General features: G+C 35.9%; 1 long non-coding RNA gene across 4 annotated transcripts in view; it reads left to right on the forward strand.

Moving 5' to 3' along the window:
* The window catches only part of LOC144300463 (uncharacterized), a 445,593-nt gene that overhangs the window by 250,750 nt on the left and 175,190 nt on the right, over positions 1–19,653 (forward strand). For all 4 annotated transcript variants that reach the window (XR_013367111.1, XR_013367112.1, XR_013367113.1 and 1 more), the window contains 2 exons: positions 2,589–2,781; positions 4,955–12,933. This is a non-coding gene — a long non-coding RNA (uncharacterized LOC144300463). The remainder of the gene's footprint in view (positions 1–2,588; positions 2,782–4,954; positions 12,934–19,653) is intronic.

Here is a 19,653-nt window from a genome sequence, read left to right on the forward strand (position 1 = left end):
TTCAAATGATTTGGCTGTATTTCACAGTATTGACTATTCAGTTTGACTCTTACAAAATAGTCAAACGTTGACTGGGCTCCAGCATAGTCCTCAATTCCTTTGTTCTTTGGGATACTGGTCTTAAATTCAATTTTTCTTCATATTCCAAACTTTTACAAACAAACATACAAATAGCTAAGCAGATAAATAAATGAAAATGTTTTAAAAGCCAGCTGTCTTTTCTCCTTCGTTGATGTTAATCCTCTCCTAGCTAAAAATATTTCCTAGAAGTGATTTGTATGTTTCTTAGAAACTATGCATATAGCCACACTAGTACAGAGAAAACTGTTTCTTCTAGATCTTATACATTTTCCATTCTGAAGTATTATTTATTTTTGTTATGTCACTCCGAGTTTATCCATTTTCCTCGAATGCATTCTTTCTGTGCATTTAAGCATCACAGGAAAATAAATTTACTCCTGATAATGGTAGACTGGCCATTGAGTCACAGAAAGCTATTATTCCTACAATTTTTTTCAGCAGTGAGTAGATTCTGTAGGGGTAGAATTTTAAAATGTAAGTACACTGTTTTTTTATACTCAAATTACATTCCCCTTCTCATAGAAATTGACCAGTGAAGTGTGCTACTGATTTTTCAGAATACATGTACATATAGTCCATTAAGGTATTATATATATTACATTGGTCAGAAAAGCAGACTGTGAAATGTTGCTTTTATTTAAATTCCCACTATTTCACTCTACAGCTTCAAGATTCAGCTTCTTTATTGCCCTCTGGTGGTGGGCTTTGCAAACTGCCTATTTAGAGATCTGGTGCCCTTATTTTCAAGAAACTAAATAGTTAATTCAATTCCTCAGGTACAAGCTAAAGAGTAGATAATGGAAAACATTCAAAACTGTTGAAAGTGATTAAGGAGGTCAATAATTTGATCATTGGCTTAAAATATGAAATATTCTCTTCTTGTCAAATAATGATATTTCATGAAAAAAAATAATGAATCCTTGTTTGCTTTGGAATTACAGAACAATAATTAGAGTCTCTTCATTTAGACCAAATGTCTTTCCTGAAAATATAGAGTTAAATTAAGAGTTGGCCTTTCCAGGAGATTCTTTTAAAAATAAAATCTGCAAATAATTTTGAATTATAATTTAAATTTACCTTAATTTAAATATTTATATCTATATTGACTTAAATGTTGTACCCTGTAGTTTCAGATGATTCCCTCCTTCATATCTTCCCCCTTCAACAAATATGTATGTGCTGCCGAAGCGAGCACATCTCCTTCAATAAATAAAATATATGTTGAGTGCCTAATATATGTTAAGGAACTTGTATAAAATTGTGTTTGTTAGTAAAGCTTGATTTTGACTTAGCAGGAAGGATTGTAGCCTGCAATATGAATTTTCTCCAAGGGTGTAGAAGATGCTGAGTGGGGAGGGGGTCAGACATGTCTCTGTGCTCCCTAAATTTTCTCTGTCAACTGTCAACCTCCAGTATTAGAAATAGCCTCCCTTGTCAGAAAAGGTTTTAAGGCAGTGTTTACTATTAAAATGTAAGTATATTTGAAGTCTGTAAAATATAGGGTATTATACAGCCTTCTTAGTGAGTATAGCTGAATCTCAACCGAACAGACTGGGGATTCTATGTATGTATGTGTACATGCATGTGTGTGTGCTACGTACATGTATAGGTCTCCTTGGACAGGAAAGAACACTGGTATATGAGAAGGAAAAGAACATAAAAAGACAAACTTCACCTACCTAATTTATCCCCTGGTCAGGGAAAGTCTTATTTTCCACCATCCTTTGCTGATATATTTACTAAATGCCCAGGGTCTCCCTACCTACCTACTTCTGTAAATTTTACAAGCCCATCAATATCCCATGTCCAGGCAATAGAACCTTGAAATTTTTCCCATATAGTTTCTCTTTCCCTCAGAGTTTTCCTCTGAGCTATGTAGGGGGATAGGTACTTTGGTGAAAATCTGTACTCATTTGTTAAACAGAAACGACTTTTACAGTGTAGGTAAATATATTGTATCTTAAGCCATTTGCAGGGCACCTCTGGCTTCCACATAACAGGTACTTAAGGATAAGTAGGTCATTTATATTCCCTTAAATCAGAGTACAGAGTTATTGAGCAATTCTAGTTCGAACCTTGTAGTCACAAAATGTGGAAAGAGAGATTCTGCGTTCTGTCATCGTCTGTTTATTCTCTTACACAGACACCAAAAACTCTTACAGTGAAGTCAAAGGGAAGAATAATACTGGAACAAAATCTATGTTTCGTTTTTATGTGTGTCTTGTTTTTATTTTTCCTGGGCACATAGTTGGTAACTGTTTGATGTTCTCTTGATAAATATTACAAATCTCAAAGATGTTTTATTTACTAGTGGTCATAAAATTTCAACTTTTCTTTTGGTAGAAGGATTTATGATTAAAAGTTTGGAAACTTCTGTTCTATATTAATTTTCCTGATTCGAGACTGCGGAGAGCAGCATTTAGATGGAAAAAGTTGCCAAGAAGATCATAAGTAGAGGAAAGGCATTTATGCTGCTCTTTCTTATAATTTCATTTATTGGTTTTCAGCAATCCTACTTTGAAAAGCTGCCTGAGGCTACCGAGAATGAACAACAAGGATCACAGCTGTGCTGCTCCCACCTTCTCCCTGCAAATGGGAACAGAGCCTGCCTAGCAATGCTGGCACAGACCTGTAGTTCCCTGCCCACATTGTTATTGCTCAGGGCAGTGGCTTTCCTCCACCAGCCTCTTCCAGCTCCAGGTGACTCCTTTGCTCCCCTGCTTTATAGAAATGTAATTGACATATAATACTGTGTAAATTTAAAATGTGCAATGTGATGATTTGATATATGCATGTGTTGCAAAATGATTACTACAATAAGGTGAGTTAACAAATCTAGTACCTCACCTAATTACTTTGTGTGTGTGATGGGAACATTTAAGAGTTAGTAACTTTCAACTATACAATATTGTTAACTAAAGTCACCATGGTGTACATTACGTCTCCAGAATTCATTCTTCTTATAAGTAGACATTTATAGTTTTTGACGAAAATCTCATCTCCTCCACCCCTAGCCACTGGCAACCACTATTCTATTCTCTGAGTTCGGCTTATATGGAATTCCACATCTAAGTGAGGTCATACAGTATTGGTCTTTCTCTGACTTATTTCACTCAGCATAATGTCCTTAATGTTTCCAAAAGTGGCAGGATTTCCTTTTTCTTTAAATGACTGAATAATGTTCATAATAATATATACATATATATCACGTCTTCTTGATTCATTCATCCATTAAGGAACAGTATAATTATGGAAACTCAGCAGTTCCTACAAATGACTAAGGTAACAACAGACAAAATCTAGGTGCTATTTACAATGGGAAAAAATCCCCAGTGGTAGCAATAGATTCTGGCTGTCAATTAGGCTACACCCTGTAGGCAGAAAGGCCATATTTTGAGAGTAGCTGGTTTGAATGAGTCAAATAAATCAAATAACTAGTTCATATATCAATTCTTAGATATCGTATCATAGATATGAAATGAGAATAAATGGAAAAGGAGGCATCTGAAGGCAAATGGTCACCATAAAACCCATTCTTGTTATTCTTTAAAAGGCTGAATATATACAATCTCACCTTTAGAACCTCAAATCAAACATGGAATGAAGCAGCCTCAGTAGGATATAACTAACTGTAGCATGAAACATACAAGCAGAAAGTACAAGAGAAAGAAGTGCCTTTTAGTATGGGAATAAATAGCTTGGAATGTCTCAAAGGACTCCTAAAAACAAGCTTGGGTTTCAATATAGTAAAGTAATTAATGTTCATAAAACTTGAGTCTTAAAAAATAAAGCTGTACATTTGCTTTCTTAGAAAGTGCTGGAAAGGTAACTATATTTCAGAAATTTTCACAAGTATAGACATTTAACACTTTTAAATATTTGACCTACTAATTAAAAATACCTTCCTACAGAATATTATTTTGTGATCAAGTAGGGGGAAAGTAAGGGTGTGGAGGCATGGAGAATTATAACATTTTCTTTCCTCCTTTTTTCCCTGAATATATTTTTCCAAGCCCGAAGAAATAGTAAAATTCTGCATCTAAGATCGAACCAAAGGTTTCAGAGACACCTCATATATGTGCAATTCGATTTCCATAGAGTTATTTCAGTCTGCTAACAGGGCATCTTGCTTTAAGCTGAGACCCCTCTAAACAAAGCCCTTGAAGAAATTAACAATTGTGTGAAACAGCTTGTTTATTCTGTGACTAACTTGGCTGCAACAGTAGACTAAGTTGCCCTTTTAACCACACCATGGTACCCACTGTATTTATCTGGAATCACCATTCCTGAAACCAGAGAGGGGGATAGGGAACTTGAAAGAGACAAAGTATCTAACTATTGTCTCAGCAGAAATTCAAAGGTCAGGCAGCAGGTTCATTTCTGATTTTTTTTTTAAAGATTTTATTTATTTATTCATGAGAGACACAGAGAGAGAGGCAGAGACATAGGCAGAGGGAGAAGCAGGCTCTATGCAGGGACCCCGGTATGGAACTCGATCTCTGACCCCCGGATCACATTCAGAGCCAAAGGCAGACACTCAACTGCTGAGCCACCCAGGCATCCCTCATTTCTGATGGTTTTAAAGAGAGAAGATAAACTGTGGTTTACGGTCCACTTTGGAATTCAAATCCCAGTTCTGGTATAGTCTCAATGCTAGTCCACCTTTAGTGAATCACGAGAGATCACTTCTCAACATTAGTCAGTGGTTTTCTAATTTTGATCTTATTTTGTTGTAGTGAAGTAACATTATTGAGGGATTTTGAAATTGTTAAATTTTGCAAAAATGTCTTGATTTTGTAATGACACCAAACTGTGGGAAATAAAAGGAAAGACTGGTGAATTCTTTTTTTTTATAGTTTTTATTTTTTTAAAGGTTTTATTTATTTATTCATGAGAGACACAACGAGAAGAGAGAGAGGCAGAGACACAGGCAGAGGGAGAAGCAGGCTCCATGCAGGGAGCCCGACGCGGGACTTGATCCAGGGTCTCCAGGACCACGCCAAGGGCTGAAGGCAGCGCTAAACCGCTGAGCCACCAGGCTGCCCGAGACTGGTGAATTCTTGACAAATTATAATAGGTCTCACTGATTTTTTTTTATAAGAAAAAAATAGGGAATGGATTATTTAGGAATGAATACTTTGTAGCTTATGTATTTCCATTAAAACTACAAGTAAGTTGAGCTAAAATGTTAAGATATAAAAATATTCTTTTTTTAAAAAAAATTCTTTTTTTGATATTAAAAGTCATTATGACCCTTCACTTAGTTATGAATTTAAATGGTGACCAGTTCACAAGTACCTGTTTACAATCAATACGTTGGCCAATGGGATAATTCACTTTGTAGCTAGGGAACAAAGCTTTGTAGTCTGGGACTTCCAGTCCTATCTTCATTCTCCTACTTACACTTTATTTAATGTATTTTAGTAGTAGTAGTAGTAGTAGTAGTAGTAGTAGTAGTAGTAGTAGTATTTAGTTAGAATTGAGCTGTTTCTGTAATTGTGTGTGTGTGTGTGTGTGTGTGTGTGTGTGTGTGTGAAACTCTGCTTTATTGCAATAGACAAAACAGACAACAGGAGTCATACTCGGAGCTGGCAGCTTTAGGTCCCCTGCCACCACCCCTTTTAGCCTCAAGGCCTGGGGACTCCTGCCCCCACGGGGCTCTTCCACTTGGCTGGGCCAAGAGACGTCTCCACTTTGGAAAACTGCACGGGGTGAGAGCTTCCGATGTGCATTGTTTCTATCATTTTTTTATGCTCAAACACCTACTAACTAATACAGATTTTTGAAAGTACTGGTGTTGAGGATGGAGAAACCAAAAGTAAATTCAGTGTTTATAATACTGGTAGCTGCCCTTAAAGGAGCCTGTGGTTTATTTGGAAAGATGTGGTATATGCAATAATATGAGATATTAAATAAATAAATGAGTCTGACAGCAGAGGTTCCTGCAAATGAGTTGAGTATGGAGGAAGTGAGGTAAAATAAACCATTTCAAATCCTGGCATTAATGATTTGCAGGTCTCCTTATACCTTTTCATGGCAATAAAGACAGAACAAATAAGACTGGAGAATATACTACAATGGCCAAAACAGATTTAGTATCATTTCAGTCTAAATTATTATTTCTAGGTTTTCAGTATATAATGATTCAAATGCTACCTAAGTAGTTGATTTAATTTAATATTGAAAATACAGAAAATAAATTTATTTTTTTAAAAGATTTTATTCATTTATTCATGAGACACACACACACACACACACACATACACACACACACACACACAGAGGCGCAGAGACACAGGCAGAGGGAGAAGCAAGGAGCCCGACATGGGACTCGATTCTGGGTCTCCAGGATCACGCCCTAGGCCAAAGGCAGGCGCTAAACTGCTGAGCCACCCGGGTTGCCCCAGAAAAGAAATTTTGCTGCAAATATACACAATATTTACAACTGGTTTTTGGAAGAATATAATTTTTTTTTTTTTTTGGTCATATTATCGATACTATTTCACCTGTCCCAGACCTGGGAACAGCCTTTACTCTGGCTGGTTATCTGGCTTTGTTGTCTTTTGGATAAGACTGAAGAGCCCTTTTTATTATTCTTGTAGATTTTATCACCAAAGACCTCAGAGCAACCTGGTGCCAGAGTTCTGGCCTTGGACCGGTAGCGCAGAATTATGATTAGAATTCTTGGCCAGAGGGCAGCCCGGGTGGCTCAGTGCTGTCTGTCTGCATTATGCCAGTTGCATACCCTTCCCTTCATGCTTATACTTTTATCATGTTCCTTTGACCCATGTATTTACTGTCAATTGATGGTTCTAGAGGATTGAAAAAATTCAGATTTGACTTTTTGGCAAGTCTACTTCATAGGTGATGTTGATTAATTCTAAAATGAGTTATAAAGTATCTATTTGTCTTATTGTGATATTGTGACCATCATTTATAAATGCGTAGACTCATTAATTTATTATGGGTGCCAAGTGGTGATATTCTACTAATTATATTGTTATTCTTCACTTACTACCTGGAATATTCATTTCAACTCTTTGGTTGTCCTGGGTCACAGTTTAATTAGAAAAGGCAGGACAAATGTTTCATTTATTTTGTTTACCAATTTTACCAAAAAAGAAAAGAAACAAAAAAAGACTCCAGATCTGAAGATGACCAATTAGATATTTTATTTCCTCGTTATTGTTTTCATTAATGTTTTCTGATTATCAGTGCACAGATTATGCCCTGTTAAGTCTATGGACCATATTCAGGTTGGCTCCTGAGTCCTTTTGACACGTCCACAGTAGTCTTTGATAGTCTTCCCAAGATGTAACAGGAACATCTTGTTTATTTCCTGTGCTGGATCTGAAATCACCCATTTCTCCAAGGAGACATTATCTGTTGTGTTTATTCAAACTTGTGTTCCTTCTAGTTTAATCTTCACCCAAGAAATGATTTTTTTTTCAAACAAATTATTTGTTGAGTTCTTTCACTTTTTCAAATCTCCCTATTCTCCAATCACTTCATTTCTGAGTTTTTGTAATTGTCTTTTTATGTTTTTAAAAAGCCAGTTTCTATCACTTTTTAAGTTCTTTTTACTTTCTAAAAAGCATTAGGCAACCAATTTTATTTGTTTTGTGAGTGTATCTTTCTGTGCTTTCAGGGTCTGCTAGGGTTTTCTTATCCTTATTTTCCTTCCCCACCCCCTACTTTTTGTGGGATTTGACTGGAATAGATTTCTCTTCTTCATTTTTAAATGAAATACATTTCCATTTTAGGAGAGAAACATAGGTCAGGACATATTTTCTAGCTTCACAACTCCTGTTCTCCCCATCTTCATGACATGATTTTAAAAAATGACCTTAAAAATTCTAAAATTTTCCTCCTCAGTCCTCTAATTTTCATTTCTCAGGTTCTCTTCTTTTCACCCTGTTGAACCTGGGGATTTGTTCTAGAAGGGTGCTTTGGTTTGATAAGTATCAAGTATTCATAAGCCCCAGAATACTCTGGCATCCTCAGAATATCTCAAAGTTCTTGCACTCATTTGCAAATTGAAGCCTGCAATGTCCACTCCTGGTTTCTGCTTGTTTTCTCTGTGAGTTTGTGATGCCCCTCATAGGAATCTCTGGCTCTCCTGAAAGATAAAATTGTTCCCCTTCATTTTCTTTCCACATACTTTTAGATACCATATGTAGGTCTTTTTGCTCTTGTTGATTTGTACCTACCTGGTTGTCTGTTGCAGTTCATGTGTGCATTTATCATAGATGCTGTCTGTGAGTTTGTGGTCTTGCTATACTAGATGCTTTTTCTTTTTTAGCATGTGTCTTTAGGGAAGGGATAGGCTATTCAGATCTAAAAATCTCTCTGAAGCTACTATCATTTCCCCAGAATCCTCTGCCATTCATATTTAAAACGAAATTAAGGAGTCACTACCCTAATCATAACTATATTGTATCTTTCTCCTTTTCTAGGCTTCAAGTTCTACATAGCTCCCCACTGTAGTACACTGAGATAATTGGATAATGCTTAAGTTTGGAGGCTTTTTCTGTACTGCCAGACTTCCAATCATGGCAGACTTATACTCTACATTGTCTTCTTCACTGATAGAGAATTTAGAGAATAAAGGAAACCATGAGCTTCCTGGCCAAAAGTGGATTAATGTATTATTTTTCTTGGGTAAAATATCCTAGGACTCTTTAGGCCAAAATTTTAAAATGAAATATCAAATTTCCTGGAATCATATTGCAAAGATGAGTGCCCACATAAAGCACACTAAGACTTGAATGCAAGTAGTAAAACATTTTCAGGACCTTCAAATTTATGAGCTTAGTACAATTCTGCACTACTTCTTTAGGTAACTGAAAAAAATAATTTTGTGATAAAGTAGAAGTTGATTTTATTAAAATTATTTTGGAAGTGTGTATACACACAGTCTTAGTTGGTCTTTGAACAACATGGGTTTGAACTGCACAGGTCCACTTACACCTTGTTTTTTTTCAATATGGCACAGTACTATAAATATATTTTCTCTTCTGATTTTTTAAAAAACATTTTCTTAAGATTTGTTCATTTATATTAGAGAAGGGAGGAAGGGCAGAAGGAGAAGGGAGAGAGAATCCCAAGCAGACTCCATGCTGATCACAGAGTCTGATGTGGGGCTGGATCCCAGGATCCTGAGATCTCGACCTGAGGCAAAACCAAGAGTTGGATACTTAACCAACTATGCCACTCAGACATCCCTTCTCTTATATTTTTTCACATTTTCTTTTCTCTAGCTTACTTTATTATAAGAATACAGTATATTATATATATGTAGTCACATACAAATTATATGTCAATTGACTTAATGGTGAGACATTTTTTCAACATTATTATTGGTTAAGTTTTTTGGATTCCAAATTTATAAATGGATTTTCAGCTGTACGGAGGGTTGACACTCCTAACTCCCACATTGTTCAGGAGTCAACTGTATAAATGTGTGTGTGTTTAGAGAGAGAGAGAGAGGAGAGAGGAAACATGTTAAGGCTCTATCAGTTGTTATCTATTTTATAGCATTTGGGAACATTTGAGGGGAAATATAGTATAAAATAGGATGATAATCTAACAGTGAAAATAGTTGTAGCTATTGCTATGCAATGAACCAATCCTAAACTTGGTGGTTAAAAAAAACAGTAAGCATTTTGTCTTCTCACAATTTCTGAATCAGCAATTTGGGCTGGGATCCATTGGATGGATGCTTTCCATCCATGTTGCTCTCACTTGAGGTCACTCATGAGGTTGTCATCATTTGGTTATTTGACTGGGGCTAATTATTTTCACATGTCTGGTCATTGGTGCTGGCTTTTAGCCTGGCCAGGTATCTCCATTAGGTTGGCTAGGCTTCTACACATGGCACGTTTCCATGAGAACAAGCTTAAGGCACAGGCATTCTAGCTCTTGATATGCTACAGGGCAAAAGCAAGTCACATGACCAAGCCCAGGTCAGTGTGAGAGGGAACTACATAGGATGAGAAAATAGTGAGACATGATGCATTGGGGTCAATAGTCTAACAACCTACTGCAATAATTATATAAAGAAATCCATCTGAAGGCAGATAATAAAAAATATGTGAACGTGTGAGAGTTGGTATGGGTGGGGGTAAGAAGCAATAATCAAAGCTTACGAAAACCTGAAGATTCTGGTGTGTTTGTAAAATCCATTGGGATAAAAGTAGTTATATCATTTTCTGACACCAGAAGAAAGGTCACAATTGTGTCAGGAAAGTCCCTCACTCTTCTTCTTTCTCTTCAATTCTTATGTTCTTTTGACTTGGCTCATTTTTAGAATAAATTATGACTTACTCTCTATAAATTTGTTCCTTTATTTTTTCAAAGAAACATTGATATCACTTTTATCTAGTGAACCACAAAAATGCCACAGAAAGCAATTCCCTATGTAAAATCTGTCAAATTTCTCCCCAAGGGAAATCTTATATGCCCAGTACAATTAACAGGTATTAAGAATCACATTTCATTATAGTTTAAATAATATCTTTCCTCCTCTAAAACTTAAGATACGATTCCCACTGTTTCCTAAAGGGTTATTAAATTCAATAACAAAAGTTGACTTAGGCATTTTTTGTAGTGGAATTTGTGTATAGAGGTCCATGTTTGCTCTTTGATCTGCACATTATCCTTGGTGAACCTGAGGGTCACACCCCATGGATCAGTCCATCAATATTGCTCCTGATAAAGGTCAACAGTGTTGGCCATATTAAATTTTACACAGCAAATTGGTGACATCTGGGGTTTCCTATCAGGTTTACCAGATATTCCACAGTAATTCACTATTTATGCAATATAAAAACAGTGATATTGGGCCTAGAAAAGCTTTTTATTTAAGGAAAGATGATGCACATTACTCTACAAAACTGTTTACAGTTGGGATACCTCAGTGGCTCAGTGGTTGAGCATCTGCCTTTGGCTCAGGTCGTGATCCTGGGGTCCTGGGATTGAGTTCCGGACATCAGGCTCTCCATGGGTGGCCTGCTTCTCCTTTTGCCTGTGTCTCTGCCTTTCTTTCTGTCTCTCTCATGAATAAATAACATCTAAAAAAAAAAAAAACCTCACCTGTTTCTAGTTTGTGAACAGTTGTATTAAATTCTAATATAAGTTACTCTAAAATAATTTAACCTAAATAAACTAATAGCTATAGCTTAATAGCTGCTGATAACTTCAAAGTTGTTTCCTGAGGTTATTAATAGGAGCAACTATTTGCTTCCAGCTTATTTTTGGGAAAAACTTTTCCTTGGATTATGATTCACTTTATGAATATATAACAACCATTATGGTTCTTACTTTCTTTCTATACTCAATGAACCATTGCAGTTCTGGCTCTTAAGGTCTGGATATCTATTACTGCTACTGTTGGCTGTTACCTGGGACAAGGAAGGCTATAAATAAGAAAGGTAAACAAGTGTTAAATATTTTTAGTGTATAACTGAAACTTTTTATCTGTTATAATCTTAAGGAATAATTATAAAAATTACTTATAGCTTGTTAAGTGAGAACTTGGGCAAATTTTGGAAGCATTTATGTTCATGCAGTTATTTCAGGAGTTGGATATTCCCTGGTAAAAATCTAGGTCCTGGGATCCCTGGGTGGTGCAGCGGTTTGGCGCCTGCCTTTGGCCCAGGGCGTGATCCTGGAGACCCGGGATCAAATCCCACGTCGGGCTCCCAGTGCATGGAGCCTGCTTCTCCCTCTGCCTGTGTCTCAGCCTCTTTCTCTCTCTCTTTCTCTCTCTCTGTGACTATCATAAATGAATAAATTAAAAACAAAACAAAACTTTAGGTCCTCTGCCTGGAACAGGGAGACCTTTCTATGTTGAAGTGGTTTTACCTTTTTCCTGGGCATTTTCAGTTTTTTCTTATTAAAACTTATAAAGCTTACAAATATTAAGCAATGTTAGTCAAGGAATAGATAGAGGAGTCAGGAGAAGATACTGTTTTGTAAAGCACACAGGACAGAGATAATATCCCCTAATTGCATTTGCCTCTCACCACCACCTCCTTTGTGAAATGCATCAGCATCTGACTGGTCTCTGTGCCCCACTAATTGGACACAGTACTGCCTTGGCATTCTTTTAAAACACTGATGGTCACTCTGGAAACTGTGTGTAGAGCTTGTGCAGCCAAAGTGCTCAGGAAAGAAACAAATATACTTAATAAAATATGCTTACTGTTTTATTTAGCATTTATTCTCTGTAAGGGGTTGATTTCTGCTTTGGCAGGGAATAATCTAACTCTGTATTTGCCCAAATAATAAAACCAATGTTAACATGTCTTGTCTTTTCATCCTACTGGAAGAAATGTGTAAAATTTAAAGTTATTTTTAAATTGCTACTGTTTGGAGTGCCTGAAGCCCATTAACTGAGCTAGTTAAAGCATAGTATTAGTGAGGATAGTTTTTCTTTTTTCTTTTACTACCACAGCATGGTAAAATGTGCCCCATTTTCCACAATACAGGCAGATAAAAAAGTGCAAGTTTGTCACCACTAAACCATGAGACAACTACAAATGTTTCTCTTCACATTACATTGATGAGAGTCTGTGGAAAAGAACTTTCTCTTTTTGTAGAAATATAACAAAATAGAAGTTGCATTTTCCTCATTTCCACTACTAGGAAAATAATTTTGTAGTCAATACCAGCATTTTTATTGATTTTTAAACAACATACAGTTTTTATATTAAAGATTAAAAGATAGAAGATTTTCAATGCTGTCTTTCAAGGAATATTTTCTAATGGCAGGATTCAGTCCCAAATTTAGGAAGTTAATACATGCTTATGAGATCAAGAATCAGCTACAACAAATTTTATCATAAAATGGTAAGTTTTTCTTTCATATTAGTTTTCTAAAAATACTTATTGTTACTTTTTGATGTCAGAAATTACTATCTATATGGTGGCCATTTGAGGAAAAAGTAACTCTTGGATAGGTGTCTAGCAAAATACTTCTTGGTTCCAGGAGCATACACAAATTTCCCTTAAATTAATAAACTTAATTAAGCTCTATCTAGCAATTAATCTAAACATAGATTTAAAAATTTATTTCTGAAATGGTTTTGTTAGCTAATCATTGGACACTTCTCTTTCTGATTGCCACTTCCTTTTCAGAACAAATCCCTGTGCCTAGAATAATTAATACCACCATCCTTGGCTCCTTGATTATTTCATAGTGATGTATACTTGAGGATAGAACTCATTCTTTCTTTGGAGAAACTTCTCAGTCTATGAACTAAAACATTATTAACATTAGATCTGCATCTAACGGCAGTGTGACACAGATTAGTATCCCTTTTCTCTTTTGACTTTCCAGGCTGCATGGGAAGAATTGTATTGTATGGTGTGGTTTAGGAAACGTTGCAGTTCAAAAGGATTCCGTTATGTTGCTGTGCCACTTTGAGGGGTGTTGTTTGAGCACCATCTTATATTTGTTCTGTAAAAACATCATAGTAATTCTTTTGCTAAGTATTACGTAATTAAATCTTGCCCTTCATTTACTGTCCCTTCCTGATCAGGATCCTCCTCTCTAGTGTCAGCCTTGAACTGAGTTCCAGTGAAGCAGCATGGAGTAGCTAGATTTATGGTTCTGAAGTTAGATATGGGTTCTAACTCTGGCTTCATCACTTATAATTTAGCCTCTGATATATTCATTCTAGAACTGGCAGTGATGGACACTTTGATTCTTGTTTTTCGAGAGATCTTTGCATTTTAACAGTGGATCGCAGTATTTCACGTAGAATGGGCATGAGTGGGAAAAAAGAGCAAAAAAATCTTTTTGTAAGTTCTGAAATGCAAATCACACAGGGGTAACTGCTAGAGGTAAAACTAACCCCACCTGAATATTGCCAGTAGAGGAAGACAGGAAGGCAAACAAAAATGTTCACTAAATGTATTATTTTCCATAAGTGCAGAATTTACAAGAAAGCCTCATTGCAAATAAAATGCATTTGTTTTACTGAAAGATGTTTGAAGAGTAGTATTGCATACTTACTTTAAAAAAAATCTATAATCTTGTGTATCTTCTGTGTTTCTAGTGTTCTATCTATAGGAAGTTTTATGATACTGCATAGAGGAGGAGACTAAGTCTCAAAAACAATAACGGATGGATACTAGTCTTTACAGGGTCTGTTATACCCCATGACTTCCCTTTGCTTATGCTGTTTATCCAGTGAGGTGCTTAGAATACCAGAACAAATGAATCATTTGAGCAAAATGCTTTTAACATATATTAGATATTAAGCAACACCTACAAGTAGAACAGAGTACTTTATTTAAAGCATAAACAGAGCAAATGCTCATCTAGTATCATTTAAATAGTCTTTAAATTACCTTTTTGAATCAACACACTTATATTTTGGGGTATGTTCTTATTTTTCCTAGTTCTCCTTACTTGTGCCATTTTTCTTTTTCCATCTGAAATGTTTATGGTCTCAAAAGTAATTACTGGTTGAAGAAAGTTTTCATGGATACTAAATGCTACCTAATGGAAGCCATAAGCATAGAGTCTGCTAGCATTTAGAGTGGTATAATACATATGCCAGGTTGAATCAAGTGGGAGAAAAGGTTAATCATTCTTTTAAATTGGTAGTGTTGCTGAAGGTGGATTAATATGCTTTTTGAATCCTTTATGTGCTGTAAAGTTCCTTGATCACGGTTACTATGGCCATGTTTTAGGTTTTGAATTAAAGATGTCTCTTGTGGCCAGCTGGGCCAACTCCCTTAATCTCTCTGGCCATATTAGGTGATAGTTTTATCATTTCAATACATGATCTATGTTATAAGAAGTGTTGACTAAACCAAACTCTAATGTGGGCAGCCAGAAAATGGAAGAATCTTTCTATTGATGATTAATCATAACTCTTTTCATTGTGAATATACTCCTTTCCCTATGTAATGTAGGAACATTATGAAAAGTAGAATGTTCTCTTGTGCCTTTGGAACCTGGAGTGCTCTCGACCTGTCAGCTCACTGGCAGAGCAGGCTTTGTCCAGACACCAAAGAACAAAATGTGAAATTGGCACCAGCCAGCCTCTCCGTTGCACAGGATATTCCTGTTTAAATTTGACAACCAGAACATTTTACAATTTGAAATTATTGTCATCTGGTTTTCTTTAGTTTCTTCTTTGGGAATGAAAGCTTTGAGAAGCTTGTTAAAAAGTCTGGACTTCTGATGGTGAGGCTTAACCAGAGCTATTGAGTCATCAATCAACAAACATTGGCCAAAGTTTACTGCACTCCCAAGTGCTATACAAAGGACCCAGACATCGCAGTGACCCGGCTCCTTCACTATATTTGTAGTACTTTTTTCTAAATGTAATCAGAGCTTAGATAAAGACAAGGCATTGATTTGAGTCTGCAGGAAACAAAGCTGACTGGGCTGATCCCTTCAGTTCCCAGAATTATTTTGTCCCAAGTAGTCATTTTCTCAGTGCTATGAAATAAGTTCTGTCATCTATCTATCCACTTAATATTTTATCATGGTAGTTCTTACCTTTTTTGACCTCTAGTGAGGAACCTAGAATGAGACACTGGAATATACCTGGTTCTGTGGGTTAAGTGCAGATGGCAACGTGAATACAATTGAAGATGAAGCCAAACGTAGAAAAGGCTATTCTAAATAGAGTAAGTAAGACAGAGGGTATTTGAAAAATCAGGTAGAAAAGATAGAAACGGATGCAACCAGCAATGAAGAGTTTCTGGAAGTTTTCCCAATAGGTATTGATTTATTTTTTATTTATTTATTTATTTTTTTTGGTATTGATTTATTTTTAAGAACATATACGCAATTGTATACCAGATAAAATTATAAGGGTGATGACTATATACATGAGATCCAGTGAGAGCATTAACTTTGTAGGCCACTGACTGTGTTTTGGGCTCACAGTTGAGAAATTAAGTTAGAAAAAAAAAAGGTAATATGAAGTCATTTTAAATGAAAGATTCACAAAATATTGGAGCTGGTAGATGTCTTCATTGGATTAACCAACATTTTTGAGCACCTACTATGTGGCAAGCACTGTTTTTGTGGGCCAGAAGCAAAAGAAAAAATAAAGCCCCCCAAAATGGAAAGACAGTGTGAGAGATATGTAAGTGACTCATTACAAATTGAATGGAAATATGCTATTAAATAGATCATAAAAGTGTAACTTTACAAAAACAGAACTTGGAACAAAAACCCTACTTGAGGATATTGAAGAGGGTGTCAACAATGAGGAAGTCTCTGAATAGGTTTTGAATGTTGGAAATTATCCAGATAGAGAAAAGGTCAAGGGCATAAGGCAGAAGGAACTTCTTGGATGTGAGAACAAACAAAGCATGTTTAAGGGATTGCAAAAGAGAATTTTTTTTTTTTTAACTGGGATATGGAGTATAAGTTGTCAAATGGCAGAAAATAAAGTGTAACAGGTAGGTTGGAATAAAAGTATAAGGTGGTCTTGTATTTCCTATCAGGAAGGTTGATGTTTCCTACAAAATGGGTTACTTATGAATGTTCTAAAATAGCGATTGTTGCATAAGGCTTAACAAATACTAAATCAGAGCTGTACTAGGCACATGGTTTATTGGTTTGAAAATTTCTGTATTTTGTTTTCCAGGTTAGACAATGTTGCAATTCTTTCACATTTCTTTTTCCTAAGGAAGGACATCTGGTGAAAATATGTGATCCATTTTATCTTGGAAAGTTTTCCTTAACTTTTTTTCTACTTAAAATGCAAATTCTAATCAAAGTTTGAATGCTTGAAGTAACTGCTCATATTTTTTCTTTGACAAAACGGGGCTAATTGGGGTGTCTTCTCTAATTTTGAGAACTACAATGATAGTTTCTCATGTTGATCATTTCAAGAGATAGATCAATTTTAGGCTCATTGTATAAGAATTATCTGAATGACTTATTAAATTTAATCTTCACAGTTTCTGTTTCAGCAGGAATGAGGGGATATCCAGGAACATGTATATTAAATAGGATACTTCATTTAAAATTTTTTTATTGGAGTTTAATTTGCCAACATATAGCAAAACACCCAGTGCTCATCCCACCAAGTGCCAGAGAGAGAGAGAGAGAGGCAGAGACATAGGCAGAGGGAGAAGCAGGCCTCCTGCGAGGAACCTGATGCGGGACTAGATCCCATGAGCCCAGGATCATGACCTGAGCAGAAGGCAGATGCTCAACCACTAAGCCACCCAGATGCCCCTTTCTTCTGCATGTAGGTACAAATATAAAATTGCCTAGTGAATATTCCTTTTGAATTCTCCCATGTACCTTAAAGACAATGTAAAAAAGAACTCAGACTCGTTATGTTTATTCTCAAACCAATTATTTCGCCTTGTGTTTCCTATTTTAGTAAATGGCATCACTTGAACCTCAATTGACCAAACAAGAACCTTAGAGTCATTCTTCGCCCTTCTCTCCTTCCTTAAACTCCACCTCAAACAATCCCCCCAAAATCCCTGTTATAATTATACCATATATACATTTGTCCACTCTTCTCTGTGTCCATTGTCATAACCTTTAAATTTTCCTTCGATGTAATAGCCCCATTCACTTTCTCCCTGAATCCAATATCATTTCTCTCTTATTCATTCTCTTCATTGCAACTTAAACTTCACTTGACTAAGCCCTTTGATAGTTTTTCTTTAATTTTGTGAAAAAAGCCCTCAAGTACTGTGATCTGTTTACTACTCCACCCTCATCCAGTGCCTCTATCCTCACCATTTCCTTCTTCCATAAATTTTCAGCAATACTCAATAGCCCTGAATTTTTTATTATTTATTTATTTAAATTTTTTTGAGAGAGAGAGAGAGAGAGAGTAGCGTGTGCATGATGGGAGAGGCAGAGGAAGAGGGAGAGAAAGAATCTTAAGCAGGTTCCACACTCAGCACAGAGCCTGCTCGGGGGCTCAATGTCACGACCCTGAGATCATGAACCTGAGATTATGACCTGAGCTGAAATCAAAAGTCTAACACTAAACTAACTGAGCAACCCAGGGTCCCCAACTTGAGTTTTTTAAATGTTCTCTCTTACCCCTGAGCTTTCTCCAGGCTGTGCCATCAATTTGAATGATTCTTTAACGATTTAATCCTTGTCTAATACATCTTCATCATTTAAGTTTCAAAATAAACATTGAATCTCTGGCTTTTCATGATTTACATTTGAGGTTAAATTCTCTTTCTATATGTTCTCTTAAAACCTGGCTGTCAATTATCCATAAGACATATTTTATAGTTTATTTTTCTTATTGCGTTGTAAACTCCTTGTGAACAATGTCTTTATCTACTAGTGTTGCAAGTACTCAGTAAATATTCTGTTAAAAGGTTAAGGTACTGTTAGATTCACTTTGGGTGATAATTAGAATAAACTCAACATTTTAGGAAACTTTATGGACTAAAGCTATACTTGGAGGCTTAATCAGATCATCACATTTTCAGTCATATTTTATTCCAGGGAGTGTGCATTTTTTAAAAAAAGAAACCTTCTTTCCTCAGAAGAAAAGGTTCTCTTCTCTTTGAATATATATATATTTTTTACTAGAGCATTTGGTGCCTGAGGGCTGACCCACCTAAGGTCCCCATTGTTAACATCTGTATTATATCTACTGGGTTGGGGTCTCTTTTCATACTTAACAGGAATGTCATACTGCTTTTATGTAGTTTCTTCTTTTTCTTCTCCGTCTTAAAATCATCCTGCTCTGCTCCTTTGCTTTTTCCCGAAGTCTCCTTTCACCACTTAATGTGGCCTGGAAAGTCTATGCAGTGGTGCTAAAGGAATAGCAAAAAATAGAAGTATGCGTGGTAGATATGTTCTTTAGAGAATTTCTCTTTCCAAGTAAATACTTTTCTTTTTTTCCTCTGGAAAGTATTCCTTCTTCCACTCTTTAGATCTTAAAAAATATTCCATGAGGCCTGTCATTTAAACCTGCTCCTGGGACATATTATAAACTATAAAAGATCTAGGAAGGAAATTTGAAATACAAGGAAATGTGAAGAAAGGCACAAAGCAAATGGCAGAAAAACTCCAAGGGTTTGGATGCTCAGTAAAACACCCCACAGATTGATTCTTTTTAGCATGGCTTTTGATCTGAAAAGTAAAATTATATCTTTCACCTAGTAACATATTTTGAAAAGAAAATGCAGTGCTTACTGATTTGGACTAAGGTGGAAAGAGTCACAGTAGTGAGCCCTATCACAATTTCATCATGATTTTAATCGTGGATGAAATGCAACAGAAGGTGAGACAAAGCAACACCAGCACTCCCTGAATAGTAAGAAGGCACAAGATCTGTCACCAGTGAAAATTCTTTGCAAGCTACAAGTAATACTTTTATTTGAGGAGCTTTTAGAAGTAATATCTTTTTTTTCATTGTTTTTCACCTTCGCTATCTTTGGTAACTTTTAAAAGTGAAAAAGATAATTGAAGTAAAACAGAACAAGAAGTATATATACATATTTTCAGAAACAAAAAAAACTAGACCTCAAAAAACAGTTGTTTGAGTGCCCTTTTGACTTTGGTCCAAATTGAGATACACAGAAATTTATGGCATGATATAT

The sequence above is a fragment of the Canis aureus genome, chromosome 28 (genome assembly GCF_053574225.1).
Source record: "Canis aureus isolate CA01 chromosome 28, VMU_Caureus_v.1.0, whole genome shotgun sequence".
NCBI classification, from domain to species: Eukaryota; Metazoa; Chordata; class Mammalia; order Carnivora; family Canidae; genus Canis; species Canis aureus.